Source organism: Ceratotherium simum, chromosome 17 (genome assembly GCF_057802395.1).
Source record: "Ceratotherium simum simum isolate JZ-2026a chromosome 17, ASM5780239v1, whole genome shotgun sequence".
NCBI lineage: Eukaryota > Metazoa > Chordata > Mammalia > Perissodactyla > Rhinocerotidae > Ceratotherium > Ceratotherium simum.
The window spans coordinates 37,419,660-37,440,019 of record NC_141916.1 but is presented as its reverse complement, the minus strand read 5'-3'; the positions used below and the strand labels follow the sequence as shown (position 1 = coordinate 37,440,019).

Below are 20,360 nucleotides of genomic sequence, written 5' to 3'. Positions count from 1 at the left end.
TATGCCCTAAAAACATGGATATTTGAGAAAATCTATTTATGTAATATCCATCAAAAAAGAAAAAATATATGATGCATTAATAAAAGTATAAACTGGGGCTTGCCCGTGGCATAGTGAGTAAGTTCCCGTGTTCTGCTTCGGCGGCCCAGGGTTCACAGGTTTGAATCCCCAGCACAGACCGACGCACCACTCATCAAGCCATGCTGTGGTGGTGTCCCACATATAAAACAGAGGAAGATAGGCATGGATGTTAGCTCAGAGCCAATCTTCCTCAGCAAAAAGAGGAAGATTGGCAACAGAGGGTGGCTAAGGGTCAATCTTCCTCACTAAAAAAATAAAATAAAATAATAGTATAAACTGCATTAGTCATTAAATTCCTTACAGGAGACAACTTCTACTGTGACTGGGCATTGATACAAACCACATCCTCTGTTTATAATATTACACATCTAATAAGAAGAAAGGTTTTCCACAGAGTAAAACTGCCTCTGTGTCTTTCAAACCTAGTTTCTCCCCTCCACCCACATGCATCAGGTGTCAGTGCTGTAGGATGTGTCCATAGGACAATATGGCCTCTAGCTCCTCACCTGTGTGTCACAATGCTCTAGTGAATTGGCAAAGTGGAACATCATCAATGGCTTCACTATACATGGAAGTGTTTGCAAACAACATAACTATATCCCATTCAATTTAAAATCACTGTATCTCAAGTTTGACTCCCCCTTTGTTGGAAACCTCCCTGCCACCAAAACCAAGCCATGGCCTGTCCAATGCCACCGCAAAACAGAAAAGGAATAGAGGGAGGTAAGTGGAGGCACTGGTCATAAATGACTGCAGTTAAAATAGATTACTTTGCAAATTTTATAAAAAATGTGATCATTTGAACACATTGCCTACAGCTGCTCTCCTAACCTAGGAAAGAATTCAAAGGAGTAAAGGGCCCTGAAGCTTAATTTTGCCTCTGGTGAAATAATTTACTCCTTTTCTGGTTGAACAAATGTTTTTTAAATAACAAATATCAGATATTTGTCAATAATTGTGATTATAAATATCTATTAAAGGAATTTTATTTTAAGACACAGTGAGTCCAATTGGTAATTAACAATAATTGGAGAATTCAGTGAAAAATAAAAAAGAATGGTGTTTGGAACAAATTTTGTTCTTGTAATTATAAAACTGTTAGTACCAATTTTCTAAAAAAACAAAGACCTTCTGCATCTAAAGGATAAACAAAATGTGGAATTAAACAAAATTTTAAAAATTGCCACATATTTCAGCAGCTAAAAACCAAGATAGAAAAGCATGCTGAGTTAGCCACTGGCAGGAAGACTGTGGAAATATGCTTTTGGAACCTTGTTTTCCAAAGTCTATAGAAATAAAAAAGAGAAAATAATTCCAAAATTTAATTTTGATGGAATTTTCTCTTGTGCTGACTCTCAGAAACACACAAATTGCAACCTAATAACACATTATTTTCTTAAAAAAAAAAAACCACATTGTTTGTTTGTTATATAAATAGGTATAGCATATTTCTCCACTAAACAAAATATTAAATCAAAATATTCTAGGTACTAGTAACATAAGAGAAGTTTTCTATATTTTAAAATAAGGTTTCCATATTGAGTTCATTCATCTGAATTATCTTTGATTATGCATTAGAAAGATACCAATTCTTTGCACCCATATTGACTGAGAAGATAAAACATAAACTTTCAATCCAATTGTCAATTCTTTTTTATTTTTATTTTTTGTGAGGAAGATCTGCCCTGAGCTAACATCCATTCTAATCCTCCTCTTTTTGCTGAGGAAAACCGGCTCTGAGCTAACATCTATTGTCAATCCTCCTCCTTTTTTTTTCCTCCAAAGCCCCAGTAGATAGTTGTATGTCATAGTTCCACATCCTTCTAGTTGCTGTATGTGGGACACGGCCTCAGCACGGCCGGAGAAGCGGTGCATTGGTGCGCACCTGGGATCCGAACCAGGGCCGCCAGTAGCAGAGCGCACGCACTTAACCGCTAAGCTACGGGGCCAGCCCCCAATTATGAATTCTTAAGAAATCCAATCCATAATTCAGCACACTCACAAAAGCAGCTAAACTTACCCAAGTTTTAATAGATTTCCCAAATCATTCATTAAAAGTTTAAAGGAAAATTAGTCTTAGATTTAGGAATCAAATCCCAGTTGAAATTTTTGAGATAGACAACCCAATCTTTGAATTGGGTGAAATGACCTGCTTATTAGCTTTTAAATTTTTCTTATCTTTCCTTTTTTTTTTTCATTTTTTCCTTCCTCCTTTTCTTTCTTAAAACCATAGGAACTGGGTGCCCTTGCCACAAAAACCATCAGCAAATGAAATGTGAATTATAAAAAATATCTCAAGACATGAAGTTTGTGAGGAAGGGTGGGGAAAAAATTAAGACTTTTTGGAAAGTTGCTGAGCAACAGCAAAGCTAAAACCAGAGCACAGATCCCCAAAACTTCACAGATGCAGACGTTAATGAATGGAACCAATTATAGTCAACTCAAAGTCAACAGGGAACCTTCCAAGTCATTCCAATACATACACCAACAGACCAAATATGAATCTGCCAAGTCTAGCTTTTTGTTTCACTTCCCTGGTCTCTTAATCTAAATAGACAAAATGCTACATTGTAATAGTGTTGCTACCCCAGATATATCCCAAATTCCATTGGCAATGTAGAATACAACTGCCCATGCCCCACACACATCTCACTCACTCACTCACACACACACATATGCACACGCGTTTTGGTAAGTGTTTTGCAAGTTGTAGATTGCCATAGGTTCAAATAAAGCATGCTACAGAACTGAAACTTATTATCAAACAAAATATTTTAACAAAGCCTAATGGAAAATGACTTATAAATGTCATTGTCTAAAATGGGGGTCAAAATCCAGCTCACCAGCTGTGAAATAAGAATGGTTTAATGGCAATCAGTTTGTTTAATTTACAATCAATTTGATGATAGAGAACATTAACTTTGAAATACAATTAAGTGAAATGTCGGCCCCCTCCCACCAAAAATCCAATTTTTCTCATTATTAGACTTCTATTATAAAAAATTTACTCCTTATTATTACATTTTGAACCTTGTCAATAAAAAATTTTGTGGGAAATTTTTTTCTCTCTTAAAATATTTACATAATATCCTCAATTTCACCTCCTAGCCTACAAAGCCTAAAATATTTACTATCTGGTCCTTATCAGAGAAAGTTTGCTGACACCTGGTCTAAAACAAATTGATCCACAAAGCTGTTTCAGCCCCACCTATTTCTAGATTTTATAATATATGTATATGTATGCATTTAGAGTATATAATATAACTATTTACATAAAAAATTTATGACTACCTCCTAATGCTTCCTAAATCACTACCAGAAAAAGACCACAATAACTACTCCCTGCAAATAGATTCCTATGGAGAGCTCACAATAATGGATTGTATTTATCTCACCTCAGAGTAAAATGAAAATGAGGTACTGATTTTACCCAATAATTTAGTTTGAAAAAATTAAAATTATATTGCCAAATGCTAGCAGGAGTGTAGAAAAGAAAACCTATTTCTACATTAACTGTAGCAGTGTTAAACGGCAAAATCTATCTGGAAAGGAATTTGGTAATAGACAACAAAATCCATTAAAATACTTACACACTTTGATACAGTAAATCCACTTTTGTAAATCCGAAACTATAAAAACATACACACACATAAAGATGTTCAATAAATTGTTATTTACAATAGTGACCTGCCCCTATTATTTTTTTTTCTGTTAACAGCCCTACCATTCACCAAGTATAGAAGTGAGAAACCCTGACACTATCCTCTCCCTCACACCAACAGAGCCAATAATTCCTCCCCCTTAGTCTTCCACATTTTTTTCTTCTTCATCGCTATAGTTATCATCTCGGTTTAAGAATCTGGTATTTCTCTTCTGAATTACTGCAATATCATCTTGGGGCTGGATTTGCGAAGTGAGCCTTAAGCTTATACAATTTGGGTGCCCTTTTAAAGAAAAAGAAGGTAAAACTGTGAATACAAAATTTGCGTCACCAATGCCACCCAACATTGAGAGAAGCATAACAGAGGGGTAGGAATACAGAAAGAGAAAGTACTCATAATTAATTGAAGTTAAAAACTGATACTTTTTGCAAATTTTATAAAAACAAATGACCACGAGAACATTTTAGAGTCCCCACCGGAATACTGCTAGAGGCCCACGGAAGCCAAACATCATTTATTTCAGCTTTATTTCAGCTTCTTGGTATATCTGGCTCCTTACCAAATCCTTAGTTCCTAAAGTCTGCAATTTTTAAGCCATCCATCCAAGCATATTGTTGAAGATTAATTTTTCTAAAATGAAATTCTAAACATATTCCTTCCCTACTTGAAAACCCTTCTTGCCAATAAGATAATTGGCACAAATCCTTCCATGATATCACCTCCACCTACTTCTCCAACCTAATTCTCTGTTGTTACAGACATGTTGCATTATTTACAGTTCCTTATGATGTTATTTCAATCCTCCCATACCTTAGCAGATGTTCTTTCCTCTAAATAAAATGTTTTTTCTTCCTTTTTTCTGGCTAATGGATTTCTTTTCATGTTTCTATCCCAACTTACCTGTTAGAGCCTTCCAGACCTGACAACAGAGTCCATAGCAAGCTCTTTGGCCCACCCTCCTCTGGTATTGCACTTATCACCTGTTATAGGAACTTGTTCACTGTCTGTTTCCCCTGATAAATTAAAAGCTCCTTCAGGGCAGAAACCTTGTCCTAGCCATCTTTATTTCCCAAGTTCCTGCATCAAGTAAGTGCTGAGTAATCCTCAGTAGAACAAATGAATGAAAAAAGAGAAGAAGCAAATATACCAAAAGGTTACTTTTATTGCTTTTGGTTATTGGTATTGTTAGCATTTTTTGCCCTTATTTTAAAATATTTTTGTTATGAGGCTATTATTTGTCTTATAATGGGAAATCTAATTTACAACTAAATATTTCTTTGAGGCTTACTCTAATTTTCATTAGATCTGCTATCTAATTCTCTTAAAACTGCACACCTGTGCCAGGCTTATTTACATGGCCAACAGTCTACTTTACTTGAAACCATGTTTAGATCCCTGTACTCAATTAGCTAAATAAATATCATTAGTGCAGCTTCATTAAAGTGTATTTTTCTTAAATATTTCTCAGTACACATATTTCTCAGTAAGTGAGCATCTATTAGAGTTTTGGCAAGAAAAATCTTATAATGGACTTATTTCCGTAGGTATATATTTCAGGCACTAACTGAAAGGACTAATAAAAATTTTTTGCCATCTGGAATAAAACAGTAATGAATACTACAAGACTCAAATTATGTTCATATCCATAAAGCTATGTTTCTCAATCACTATTATAATTCCTAGCTCTCACCTAGGATGCACTTAAAAATTGTTTTTAAGGGGCCGGCCCAGTAGCGTAGCAGTAAAGTGCAGGCGCTCCGCTGCGGTGGCCCCGGGTTTGCAGGTTCGGATCCTGGACGCGCACCCATGCACCGCTTGTCAAGCCATGCTGTGGTGGCGTCCCATATAAAGTAGAGGAAGACGGGCACACAGGTTAGCCCAGGGCAAATCTTCCTCAGAAAAAAAGAGCAGGATTGGCATCAGATGTTAGCTCAGGGCTAATCCTCTTCATGAAAAAAAAAAATGTTTTTAAAAGGAAAATAACCAAAATAATCTGATAATTCTCCTAACCACAATCCCATAAACATGCCCTACGCGAAGCAGATCACATACACACGGCATATTTAGATATGAATACAGGCCAAGAGCACCAAAAATGCAAACCACAGGCCACAGGAATAATATCACCAAAGTCAAGTTGACACCACTGGAGAAGCTTCAGAGCCATTTGAATCCTAGAATAATTTATACCTCTGGTTCAGGTATAAATTCATTTTCTAGCCTATGGCATGATGGTATTAGATTGGACCTCTCCACAAATATGTTACTCTTTCTCCTTTGGGTAAGGTATGTTATTCCGAGTTCGGGCGATGATACAACCTTATGCCTAAGTACGAGTTACTTTCCTCGATGGACCCATGCCTCAGCCAGCCTGGTTTGGTTGTTTAAAGGAAAGACAGCATTCTCCTCATTGCACAAGCCCGCATGCAAGAGTCGCCTGAGATGAAGTGTCGTAAAGCAGAAAGAACACAAGCTTTAGAGTTACACAGTCATTTCGCAGAATCCGTGCAATGGCACTTTGAGGTCTGTGTGACACTGAAGTTAGTGAGCCTCTTGGAACTCCGGTATTATGGGTTGAATTGTGTCCCCCCAAAATTCATATGTTGAAGTCTTAACACCCAGTATCTCAGAATGTGACATTCGAAAATAGGGTCATTGCAGATAGAATTAGTTAAGATGAGGTCATTAGGTGGGCCCTAATCCAATATGACTGGTGTCCTTATAAAAAAGGGAAATTTGAAAGTAGAGACAGACACCCATAGATGAAAGATGATGTGAAGAGACAGGAGGAAGATGCCATCTACAAGCCAAGGAGAAGGACCTGGAACAGATCCTTCCCTCACAACCCTCAGAAAGAACAAACCCTGCTGACACCTTGATTTCAGACTTCTATCCTCCAGAATTGAGACAATACTTTTCTGGTGTTTAAGCCACTCTGTTTGTGGTACTTTGTTATGGCATCTCTAGCAAACTAATACACTTGGTTTCCTCAAATGTCAAATCCTTTAATATAAAGGATGCAGTGCCATCATAAGGATTAAAAATCACATGGTAGGTACTTAAAAGAGGACAGGCAATATTTTTTATCATATGGGGTATAATATTTGAAGTATTTTATTTCATTTCCTTGAGTCTTGCTTCTTTTCCCATTCAGTCAGCCAAGTTGCTATATTCTATACTCACAGTGTTAGAAAAGTGTTGGCAGAGCAGGGAGCATGAGGTGGCGCAAGTGTCAATTATTGGTTTTGGAGTTTCAAAAGCCTAAGACTCTCTGGGAAATTGGAATGATTCCCATGCATAGAAAAACTGACTTGGGAGAGTCCCTCCTATGTATTAACTGAGCTAAGAGCAGATTTAGAGTCCACTGGAAAATAAGGTAGTCAAGGAATATACAGACATTAGCAGATCCGGCAGCAAAGTGGGGGTGGGGTGGCTGTGCCTTTACCCCATCCCCCTCCACCCCAACTCTCTCTAGTGGGGATGGAATGACCAGACAATTGACAGATTGAACTGAGGCACCTTCATTAAACAGGTATGAAATTCCAAAGTAAAGGGCCACATCAAAATCCATATTTTAAAAGAAAATCAGGACAACTGGTTGGATGCTCTAAAACTCAACGAGAGAATGTAAAGGCTCAAAAGAATAGCAATGAAGAGAAGCTTTATGAAGAAGTTCTTGACTGAGCTGCTGCCCTGTGGCAAGTCCCACCTCCCCACAAGCGAGAGGGATGGTGCTACTCTTGCCCCCTCAAGTCTTTAGAGAGGCTTCAAAAGAACAATTTAGAGAGCCCAGATGTGTCCCCTGGAGTTTGGGAGACCCAATGAACTACAGACTGGCTCCCACCTTGGAAGCTGGAGTACAAGAGGGTCAGGCTAGGAGTAGCTCTGTAATCTGAGAAGTACCTACACTCCCTCCTGCCCATGGAGGTTCATATGTTGTGTGTCTTCATGAAGGAGGTGTGGACCACGTACGGGAGAGCCAGCCTGAAGCCCAAGAAGACCATCTGGAAGTATCTGTGATACACCAAATGAGAGGCCATATGGATGGACTATCTGAAAACCAGGACCTGAGTGGGGAGTGGGGAGCCGAAGGAGAAGCCCTGCCCAACTCAGGAGAGTGGAAGCCAGATGAGTCCAGAAGAGGAGCCACCAAAGTCCCCCAAAAGTGGCCAAGTAAGTGTCAGTTTTAAACATCTGCCAGGCCCAGAAATCACAGAGCCAGCTAAACATAGCACCAGTTCAAGTGAAAAATATCCCTAAACTGCTTATTTCCTCTTCTTTCCCATGCTCCAACCCCTCAGGACTTAGCAATAGCAGCTAGCAAGTGGGGGAGGAGGTGACAGATAAAGAGAGAAAGAAAAGGACACACCCTCTCCCACTGCAATAGACCAACCCCAAAATAGGCCCTAGGTGGGGGAGGGGAGGTGATTTCATATTAAATTAACTTCCAAGTTATGTTTATGGTGAGACTGGACATTCTAATTTCTGAACAGAGAATGTCTGTGATTTAGTGTCAAGAGGAAGTTTTTTTTCAATCTAAGAGTAATCCTATTAGGTATGGAGCCTGCCTAAGACCTAAATTTCATCCAGAGGCAAGGGAATACCTGCCTGCCTCCCCCCAATTCATTTTAAAGAAGCAATAGGAGAAAAAAATAAATCGTGTTTTGATTGATTTCCTAAGTTGTGCCCATTCAAAGTACCATTACAGAGAGATATTCCAAATATGTTGGTGGAAAATAATAGTGGAGGGAAAGGATCTTCTTTCTTGGATGGAGTCTCGATCTTAGAAATGTCTGAGTGATATGCCCAGGTGGATGGACCTGACCAGCCTTGCAAAGGACCCCATGCAATAGCATGTCACAGAGCAAAAAACAAGTACCATGTGCTTCACAGTGACATGCAAGGGGCAAAGTGCTTTATACTACCCCAGAGATGGGCTTAGCAGGAGCAATAGCATGCCCCCACGTGCCCAAGAGGTACCTGGAAGAAGCTAAGAAAAGGAGAGCAGAAGGAAAATCAAGGTGTGCTTCAGCAGTGGCCCACAAGTACTGACAAGAGATAGGAGGACAGACGTGGGTAATGAAGAGATGACAGCCAAGGAGCAGGTATATCACCTCTCAAGAGCTTGGTACCTCACAAACTCATCTAGAACTTAGATGTGACCTCAGATTATTGCCACGTGGTTACATGAACGACCTAAATATAGCTTTGATTTAGTTATAGAAGAATAAAGGAAGTTACATTTCTTGCATACTCATTGCATAGACAGAGAAATACCTGCCACATGCGGGGAGGCTTGTCCAAGACTTTTAAGGATCCTCTTGAAGTGTGTCTTCACACCAGGGACTGATTAAAAAGCCTAAAAGAGAATAAGAGCTAAGTTATTTAGAGGCAGATTCATGGTGTACAGAGTCAAGGTCGACTGTTTCAAACCTCAGCTGTTTGGGGAAATACCAGTGGATTGTGATAAACTGAGCATGACAGAATACAGAACACGTGTACTACCACAGAATTCTTATATTCCACCTAGACAGATACGGAGCCATCAGCAGAAGGAAAGAAAATAGAGTGAATAGCTTGTTTGGTTTGTTTTTGAAATCAAATGCTCCAAATCCCGGAAGAACACATAGAAAAGAGGAGGCAGGTATAGCAGGGGAGTTAAGGTTCTTATCCTAGGAACTTGGAATTCTTAAAAGCATCAAACCTGTTTCTAATGAAAGAAGAAAAATAAATCCAGGTAAGGGAATAGATTGTGACAGGGGTGCTACTTTAGCTAGAGTGTTCAAGGAAAAACGTCTCTGATAAGGTGACATTTGAGGAGATACCAAGATGAAGTGAGTGAGCCAGAAGGAGGAGCTTTCCAGGCAAAGGGAATAGCAAGTTCAAAGGCCCTGTGGAGGAGGTTGCTAAGCATGTCCAGGAACAGTGAAAGGACCACCATGGCTGCAGCGTGATGTGTGAGGCAGAGAGAAGTAAGAAATGAATGAGGTGGGAAAGGAACAAAGGAAGCCTTTGGATTTTAATCTAGGATCCAATAGAGGGTCGTCTTTTTTTAAATTAAACATCTTAGTTTAAGATAATTGTAGAGGGCCGGCCCCGTGGCTTAGCGGTTAAGTGCGCGTGCTCCGCTACTGGCGGCCCGGGGTTCAGATCCTGAGCGCGCACCGACGCACCGCTTCTCCGGCCATGCTGAGGCCGCGTCCCACATACAGCAACTAGAAGGATATGCAACTATGACATACTATCTACTGGGGCTTGAGGGGGAAAAAAAAAAGGAGGAGGATTGGCAATAGATGTTAGCTCAGAGCCAGTCTTCCTCAGCAAAAAAAAAAAAAAAGGAGGATTAGCATGGATGTTAGCTCAGGGCTGATCTTCCTCACACACACAAAAAATAAATTAAAAAAAGAAAGATAACTGTAGAATTGCATGCAGTTGTAAGAAATAATACAGAGAGATCCTGTTTATCCTTTACCCACTTTCCCCATTGGTAACATCTTGCAAAGCTATAATACGATATCAAAACCAAGACAGTGACATTGATAATGGCAAGATACAGAACATTTCCATCACCATAAGAATCCCTCATTTCGCCTTTTTATAGCCACACCCATTTCCCTCCCACTCCACCTCCTCCTTAAACCCTGGAATCTATTAATCTAGCCACAATTTCTACAATTTTGTCATTTCAAGAATATTATATAAATGAAATCAAACTCAACATAAGTCTCTGGAGATTCAGCCAGGTTGCTGTGTGTATCGATAGTTCATTCGTTTTTATTGCTCTGTAGTGTTCTATAGTATAGATCATTTAACCATTCACCCACTGAAGGACATTGTGTTGTTTCCGGTTTAAGGTTATTATGAATAAAGCTGCTATAACATTCATATACAGGTTTTTGTGTGAACATAAGTTTTCCTTTCTCTGGGATAAATGTGCAGGAGTGCAATTGCTGGGTTGTATGGTAGTCGTATGTTAAGATTTCTTTAAAAACCTGCCAAACTGTTTTGCAGAATGGCTGTACCATTTTACATCCCTTCCAGAGATGCACGAGTGAGCCAGTTTCTAGGCATCCTTGCCAGCATTTGGTGTTGTCAATATTTTTTATTTTTGCCATTCTGCTTTTTTTCCTAACGATTAATGATGTCAAAAATCTTTTCATGTGCATATTTGCCTTCTGTATATCCTCTTCCATGAAATGTTTTTTCATGTCTTTTGTCCATTTTCTAATTGGATTGTTTATTTTTTTACTGTAGAGTTTTGAAAGTTTATATTCTTAATACTAGTCTTTTGTCAGATATATATTGCAAATATTTTTTCCCAGTCTGTGATTTGTATTTTCATTTTCCTAATAGGATCTTTCATAAAGCAAAAGTTTTTAATTTTGTTAAACTCCAATTTATCCATTTTTTTCCTTTTATAGATTGTGCTTTTGGTATAAATTCTAAAAATGCTTTGCCCACCCCTAGATCTTGAAGATTTTCTACTTTTTTCATAAAATCTTCATAGTTTTAAGTTTTACATTTAAGATCATGATATATTTTGAGTTAATTTTTCTGTAAGCTGTAAGACTTAGGTTAAGGTTCATTTTTTTTTGCCTACGGATGTCCAATTGCTCCATCACCATTTGTCGAAAAGGCTGTTTCCTCCATTGACTTGGTCTTGCACCTTTGTCAAACATTAGTTGGATATATTTGTGTGGGTCAATTTCTGGGTTCTCTGTTCTGTTCTACTGATATATGTGTCTATCCCCCTGCCAATATCACACAGTCTTGATTAATATAGCTATATAATAAATCTTGAAATTGGGTAGATTAATTCTTCCCACTTGATTCTTCTATTCTGATTCCTTTGTCTTTCTATTTAAATTTTGGAATAATCTTGTCTATATCTATAAAAAATTTTGCTGCAATTTTGACAGGAATTGTGTTCATCCTATCAGTTTGGGGAAAATTAACATCTCTACTATGGTGAGTCTTCCAGTCCATGAACATGGTATATTTATTTATTTAGATCTTCCATCAGTATTGTGTGGCTTTCAGCATAAAAGTCCTATGCATGTTTTGTTAGACTTATACCTAAGTATTTAATTTTTTGAGTGACTGTAAATGCTATTATATTTTTAATTGTGGTGTCCAGGTGTTTATTGCTATTATATGGGAATATAATTGATTCTTCTATGTTTATCTTATATTCTACTACTTTGCTGAACTCACTTATTAGTTTGGGGACGTCTTTTTTTTTTTAAGTTCCTTCAGATTTTCTATTTAAACAATCATGTCACTTGCAAATAGAGACAGTTTTATTTCTTCCTTTCTTATCTCTATGCTTTTAATTTCTTTTTCTTCTCTTTTATCACTGGCTAGAAATTCTAGCACTACAGTCATACACCACATAACAACACTTTGGTCATGATAGCCTGCATATACAACAGTGGTCCTATACGATTAGTATCAATACAGAATAGGTGTGTATCAGGCTATATCATCTAGGTTTGTGTAAGTGCACTCTCTGATATTCTCACAATGACGAAATCGCCTAACGACACATTTTGCAGAACACATCCCCATCATTAAGCCACACATGACTATATAGTGAGCAAGAGCGTTGAGTACAAACATTCTTGGCCTTGTTCCTGATCTGAGAGGAAAGAATTCAGCCTCTCATCATTAAGAGTAACGTTATTTGTAGATTTTTATGTAGTTTTTAATAGATGCTCTACACAATGCTGGGGCAGTTCTCTGTTCCTATTTTTCTGAGAGTTTTTATCACGAACGGGTATTGAATTTTGTCAAATGCTTTTTCTGCATGAATTGATAGGATCATGTGATGTTTCTTCATTAGCCTGTTAATATGGCACATTGCACTGACAGTTTTTCAAGTACAGAACCAGTTCTGCATCCCTGAAATAAACTCCCACTTTGTCATGGTATATAATTCTCTTATATATTGCTGAATTCTATTTGCTAATATTTTGTTAAAGATTTTTGTGTGTGTATTCACGAGGGGTATTGGTCTCTAGTTCTCTTTTTTTGTACTGTCTTTGCCTAGTTTTGGTACTTGGGTAATACTACTTTCATAAAATAAATGGTTTTCTGGAAGACAATGTGTAGAATTGATGTTACTTCCTTAAACGTTTCTTAGAATTCTCTAGTGAAACCTTCTGGGACTGGGTATTTCTTGTTTGGAAGTTTTTAAATTACAGATTCAATTTCCTAAATAGCTATAGGGCTATTCAAATTATTTATTTAATATTGGGTGAGTTGTGGTAGTTTGTATTTTTTGAGAATTGATCCATTTCATCTGTCAAATTTATGTGTGTAGAGTTGTTCATAGTATTGCCATATTATCCTTTTGATATCTGCAGGGTCTGTAGTGATACACCCTTTTTCATTCCTGATATTGGTAATTTGCATCTTTCCTCTTTTTTCTTTGTCAGTCTTGCTAGAGGTTTGTCAATTTTATTGATCATTTCAAATAACTAGATTTTTTTTTTTTTTTTTGAGTAAGATTAGCCTTGAGCTAACATCTGTTGTCAATCCTCCTCTTTTTTGCTCAGGAAGATTGGCCTTGGGCTAACATCCATGCCCATCTTCCTCTACTTTATATGGGACACCACCACAGCATGGCTTGAGAAGCGGTGTGTAGGTCTGCGCCTGGGATCCAAACCTGCAAACCCTGGGCCACCGAAGCAGAGCGTGCAAACTCAACCACTACGCCACTAGGCCAGCCCCCTCAAATAACCAGATTTTTAAAACTGATTGTTTTTCTGTTTTCAATTTTATTGATATTTGTTCTTAACATTATTATTTCCTTCCTTCTGCTTGCTTGCTTTGGGTATATCCAGCTCCTTTCTTGAAGTGGGAGCTTAGATTATTGATTTGAGACTTTTCCTTTTTCTTTTTTTTTTTTTTTTTTAAAGATTTTATTTATTTTATTTTTTCCGCCCAAAGCCCCAGTGGAGAGTTGTGTGTCGTAGCTGCACATCCTTCTAGTTGCTGTATGTGGGACTCGGCCTCAGGATGAACGGAGAAGTGGTGCCTCGATGCGCACCCGGGATCCGAACCCGGGCCGCCAGCATCGCAGCGCGCGCACTTAACCACCAAGCCACAGGGCCGGCCCTCCTTTTTCTAATGTATGCATTTAGTGATATAAACTTCCCTCTCTGAACTTTACCTGTGACCCACAAATTTTGATGTTGTATTTTTATTTTCATTCAGTTCAATGTATTTTTTACGTCCCTTGAGACTTCCTTTGCAACCTACGGATTATTTATAATGTATGTTGCTTAGTTTCCAACTATTCAGAGATTTTCCTGCTATCTCTCTGTTATTGATTTCTAATTTGATTCCATGGTGGTCAAAGAATACATGCTACATAATTTTCATTCTTTTAAATTTGTTGAGATTTTTTTTTCTGGTCCAGGATATGGTCTACTTGCTATATGTTCCATGGTCACATGAAAAGAATGTATGTTCTGCAACTGTTGGGTTAAGTGTTCTGTGAATGTCAATTACAGTCTGTTCGTTACTGATGTTGTTGAGTTTTCTATATATCCTTGCTGATTTTCTGTCTAGGTTTCTATTGATTGAGGAGATAGGGGTGTCAAAATCTTCAACTGTATTTGTGAATTTTTCCATTTCTCTTTTCAAATCTGTCATTTTTTACTTTATGTATTTTGCAGCTCAGTAATTTAGTGCATATACATTTAGAATTGCCCTGTCTTTTTGATACAGCAACTCTTTCATCATTATACAACATCCCTCTCTGTTGCATCTTTACCCATCCTGTTACTTTCAACTTGACTATATCATAATTGAAGAGAATTTCTATAGACAGCATATAGTTGAGTCCTATTTTTTAATATACTCTGACAATATGTCTTTTAATTGTTGTATTTAGACCATTTACATTTAATGTGATTAATGATATGTTAGGGCATAAGTCGGCAATTTTAATTTTTGTTTCCTATTTGTTTTATTTTTCATTTCTCTGTTTTCTCTCTCCTGCCTTCCTTCAACATTTTTTATAATTCAATTTTGATTTATCTATAGTGTTTTTGGGTGTCTCTTTGTGTAGCTTTTTTAGCAATTGCTTTCGGTATGCCATTATATACACATAATTTATTATAGTCTAATGGAGTCATTATTTTACCAGTTTGAGTGAAGTGTCATGAATCATGCCCTACTGAATATTTCTGTAAACTGGTGAAACTGGCAAATCAAAAATCTAAACATCAGAATAAATGCAGCTATGTGAGACACTCTGCCTCTTTCCCCCTCAAACCCCCAACTAGAACTATGCACGCATTCATATCTCCACTAAAAAGATAACTGAGAAATGAATTGGAATTACAGGGAAAAAAACAAAAAACTTGAATGATTTGAAACACCAAGATTTCTGTCATTTCATGTATACTATTTTGGATAGACAACTTTAAAGATAATGTCTAAGAGCATGTGTTTTCTAATGCATTAAGATGAATAAACATCTGAAAAGTCTTTAAAGTCTAGACAAAATTTTCCACTTATTTTATCTATCAAGGATATGGACCACCAACAATTCACACTCTGTTAATATTGTAAGTAGGCTTAACAATTACCTGGGCTATCGTTCACCTTTTATAGAAAATACATTTTAGAGAGATGACATTAACTTGCACAAGATCACAGGCGAGTCAGGGACAGAGTGGAGCCTAGAACCGAGGTCTGATGCTACTGAACTACACAATGAGGAATAAAAATATTAACTTTTTATCTAAAGTGTGTCAACTGTCTGTTTTGAGAATGAAGTTATGCTTCATTTCCTTAAGAAAGGCAAAATAAGAACATGGCAGATGGAATATCATCACTCATCTACATTGGAATTTAACCAGGACACAGGGGTTTAAACTTACCCACTTGCCAAAACTAGCAATTGATAACAAATAAACGGCCCGACTATCGATATTATTGCAGACACTGGCCCGCAAGAGGTTCCAAACATGAAATTGTAAGAGTTATTAGCACATCCTTTTGCATTGTGTATCAGTGAGTTTTTTCCCATCTATCCAGGCTACTACAGAGTGGCAAATTTGAAGGACACTGGCATATTTTCCACATTATGCAGTTTTTACTCACTTTAGATTTAAAAACACTTGAGCATGTGCAAAAGGGACTGTCCTCAATTCCCAAAATATTTTTCATACTCCCTGATTCATTTTATGAAGGATCAAATGTCTAGCCTGTAGCTCTGAGTGACAGATTTCCCCTTTTAGTCATAAAATCTTCTATGATCCAAACTGTAGAAAAAATTCTTGCTCTACATCTCCCATTTATATTCACAGTCAGATACTATAATTAAATAATAGAGTTTCATTTACTTGGGCTCAAATCCATTAATTTTTTTTCTTATTTTTACTCATCTCTTTCTCTGAAACGTATCCCAGTATTATTATTATCCTTAAGCACACAAACACACAGATCTGTGAATCTATAATGAGATCTTCCTATTTTTTAACAATAAATTTTGCTTTGATTAAATGTCTAAATCGCCTTTACTTAGATGCTTTCTAAATTTGAACAAATACCTGATTCTACCGAAAAAAAACCTTTAACAGCTGATCTCCTAGCCAAGTACATGTATTATGTTTACTCCTGGGAAAAACTTGGTTCACAAGCTAACTTGGGTTCCTTGACCTGATGCCAGCAGAGGGTGAATGTACTAACGCTCTGCACCAAATTGAGAATTCAAATGCCCTTCCATTCCAGCCCAGTGGGCTCGCCAAATGATAGAGCACCATTCAGCATCATGGACAGAGAGAGAGCCATCTGCCTTCCTCTCAACCAGTGGTGCCACATATGATGAGGAGTAGGACAAGAAGAAATGAAGGTGCTAAACACTCCAACAGGGAAGTATCTGAATTAGAAAGAAAAACTAAGCTGTACAGCTGCCCCTATGTCCAACTCTTTAACCAGACAGAACTTCCACACGTGTAGACTCTTTTTTCACAAAAGGAGAGGAAGCTTGCAGAATTTGTATTCACACGTCCAATGTTGTGCTCTCACCACATGCCTACGAAACTCCCTTGTCAACAGAGCTTTTACCCTTGCCTTTTTCTCTTTTTCAGGATTTCTACTCCAAATCCCCAGCACACTTAGAGCAGTGATCTCAGAGGCATTTCTATAGCTGATGCAAATTATATTTCTTTGTTTGCCTCCTGGAGATGGGATGGGAAAGGGAAAGAAATGTAAAAGCCCCAAAGTGGCAGCTAAAACCAAACCAGCTGATAAAAGCTCATAACATTTTTCACTAGTTTGCTGCGTAAATGCCCCCTGCTAATTTAGAAAAGCCTTTGTGGTTTTTAACACTAAAAATAAAATGGATATACCCCTATGCTGACGTTCATGGACTGAAGGTGAAATTATACTTAACCAGTTAAAAATCAGTAGGTGAACAGACCAAATACCTTCCATATAGACCATGAACTGTTAATAGGAAGATAATCTATAAATCCAGTTTTCATTGTTAACAGGCCACATTTCAATATAAGACGACTTGTTCCCCTTTCCAGCGACAGTACGGTCACGGATCAAATGTAATCTATAAGATAACTGACATCCAGTGTGGATAAAATAGCACATAATATTTTAATGCTTTTTACAACACAAAGCCATTCCTGATTAGAAGCAAAAATCCTGAGAATATACCAAATTCTATATTCTAAAAACAAAAAGTAATCCCAAATTAACCCCTCAGATGACATATTAAAGACAATGGATAAAGACGGTAAGAACTACATACCAATCTGTGCATTAGGCTGGTAAACGTTGTTTCATCCTACAGCTCTTAGCCCAAGCTGAAAGCGCAGAGTAAAAACGGTATTCAGGCCACCTCTATGAATATGATGAAATTCCTGGTCCTCATATTAGTGTCATAGGCAGTTCAACTCATCTCTGAGTACTAAGTCAAATTAAATAAATATATTGTTAAGCAATATATGCAACATACTTTGTTAGATGATGTGGAGAAAACAAAGTCATTAAAACTTATTAATAAAGAAGCTGTGATCTAACTACTTCAAAGTTGGAAAAGTCATTAGCAGAGAAGGAAGTTAAATGAGGAATGCATTCCAGAATGCCAGGAAAGAGGTTTTTACAATAAAATATATGTCTGTGTGTCAATAGATAAAAAATTAAAGAGCACCTAAAATACAATAATGTCAAAAATTATAGAAAACTCATCTTAGATATCTGAAATTCTTGGGTCAGAAGGAGAGAAACAGGAAGACTCAGAGTTGCTGTGAAACGGTGGGTGGTCTCTCCGAGGTACTGAGAGGGCAGGAAGAACCTGAAGAACAGGGCTTGCTGGCAGGCCCAAGCAAGAGCAAGGCAGGCCCTGGATTTTGGAAGGAGCCAGAGATAACAGGACCTATACACTTTCATCCCAGGAGGTCTGAGAATCCAGGCTCCAGCATCCACAGCTCAGTGTGTCCTGCTTTATTCTCCCCAGGGTGGCCAAATGTCTTTCTACTGAAAGATCTCGGACTAGTCCCTGTAACATACTCATGAATCTCCACCTTATACCCAGTCACCTCTGCAGGCAATGGAGGGAGATTTCAGTGGCCAATCTGCTTTTCCTCTGCACATATCTCCCCACTGACAACACCTGAAATTTCTTTGTCTGGTGTGGTATTTTTGGAGCCACGAAAAGCTATGAAAGTATTCAAATGCTAAGATCTGTGTAAGGAAACACGGTAACTGAAACACAGTCTTAGAAAAGCAAATCCAGTCACTCAACAAGCATGTAATAATTTCAGATAATGGTTCATTGCCCGATTTGGTAAAAAAACGAGATTATATGAGGAAGTAGAAACACTGAGTATCTGAAGAGGACAGCTACTAAAGATACGCAAAATAGGTCTATACAGTATAGGCTACTTTTATTTTGAGCAGTGATACTCAAACACAGTTTAATAAAAATACTACAATACAGCAAAGTGGTTACTAGCATAAACTGGAGTTTATGCTGTGTTGAATGTTCCTATCTGGGTGATCTTGGGAAAGTTACTCAATCTCTAAGCCCAGGCCTTATCTATAAATTAGAAATAATACTTACCAGTGTAATTGTCTACTGAGCATCTCATTGAAAAACCATGCTGTCCCTATTTCCAGACTTCATGGTTCAAGTAGGGCTGGCCCACACCCCTTCTTGCTGCACTTTAGGGATGACTGCTCAGGCCTGAGTAATCATTGACCAGTGCTGGGAAGCCATGTGGGGATCTCCCTCACCCGAACAACTGCAGGAACTCTCTCTCTCTCTTTCTCTCCCTCTCTCTTCCTCCCTCCCCCGCTCCGTCCTTCTCTCTCTTTGTGATTGAGGTTACTGAGGACTATTTGAACCTAAAAAATTCAACTAAGTGGAAAGCAAAGCTAAGAGATGAGACAACAGAGTCAGAGACAGATGCCTGGAGATATCCTGTGAGCTTAAACGTTATTTTCTGTTAGGGTATCACTATATTCCCTTACTTGCTTCAACTATTTTGAGATAGGTTTTTCTCTAACCTACTACATGGAGTTTTTATATGTGTATGTGAGGAAGAAATGAGATAATGTCAATATAGCACTTGTTACTGTGTTGGGCATATAGCAAATGCTTAATAAATGTGAGCTATTTTTATGTCCAGAACGAGAGATTCTTTAAACTTCCCTTTCCAAGATGACTACATGAAAAGAAACAATTTTTATGGGACTCATTCAGTTATGAAGTGTTTATATTTTGAAGAAAGTCATAATCAATAATAGAAGATGTTAATAATAGCCCAAAGACATAGAATAGAAGTTTCAAAAGGCAGCAGATGATTTGACCAACAAATGAATTGGAGAGAAAATAACACTTAAAGTCTTCAGAGGAAAGAGAGAGAAAAGACCCTCAGGCTGGCTGGTCACCAAATGGCTTCATAAACATAGTATTTGAGCTGAGTTTTGAGGAACGGGAAAGATCTGGGAAGTTGGAGGGAAGAGCAGAAAATATTCCAGGCACGGGTCTTGAAAAATAGGTGGTGGTGCTAGAGCCCAGGACACTCTTTGACCTATAAGAGAGGGTTTGCAAGGAGAAGCCATGGAAGGACGGCTAGAATAAAAAGCCCAGTGCAGACGACAGCTCCTAAGGGCAAGTTGAATCATATGTCACTGAAGTTGGTTTTCACCGAGCTCATCTAGAGGTACAAAGGGATGACATTAGATTGCTCATGTAATTCATAGTCAGTAAAATTTTTAAAATAACAAAAATCAGAGAAATTGTTTGAAAGATTTTACAACCAAACCACACCTTTGGATACATTATATCATACTGTCTTTTTTCTTACTCAAACTGTAATTGCTCATTATTTTACTCATGTTCTACAGCCAAACAAATGACGATATATACACAAATAAGCTCTAAGGCATAATGTAATAGATATTATGGTTTTCTCCTCAATATCCCTCCCTCAGTAGGTAAGAGCTGTGCAGTTTGAGAGACTGAGCCCAACCTCTGGGGTAGATCTTGCTAAATCTAAGGCAACCATGGTAAGCCCATCCTCCTTGCCCGTGATTGGTTGATGAACTCAGGCCTATGCCAATCTATGAATGGCATTCTCC

At 37.8% G+C, this 20,360-nt stretch overlaps 1 protein-coding gene across 1 annotated transcript in view; it reads right to left on the bottom strand.

Moving 5' to 3' along the window:
• The window catches only part of SOX5 (SRY-box transcription factor 5), a 964,162-nt gene that overhangs the window by 817,933 nt on the left and 125,869 nt on the right, over window positions 1-20,360 (bottom strand). The window contains exon 2 of the mRNA XM_087442676.1: window positions 9,021-9,102. The gene's annotated coding sequence lies outside the window, so the exon portion shown is untranslated. The remainder of the gene's footprint in view (window positions 1-9,020; window positions 9,103-20,360) is intronic.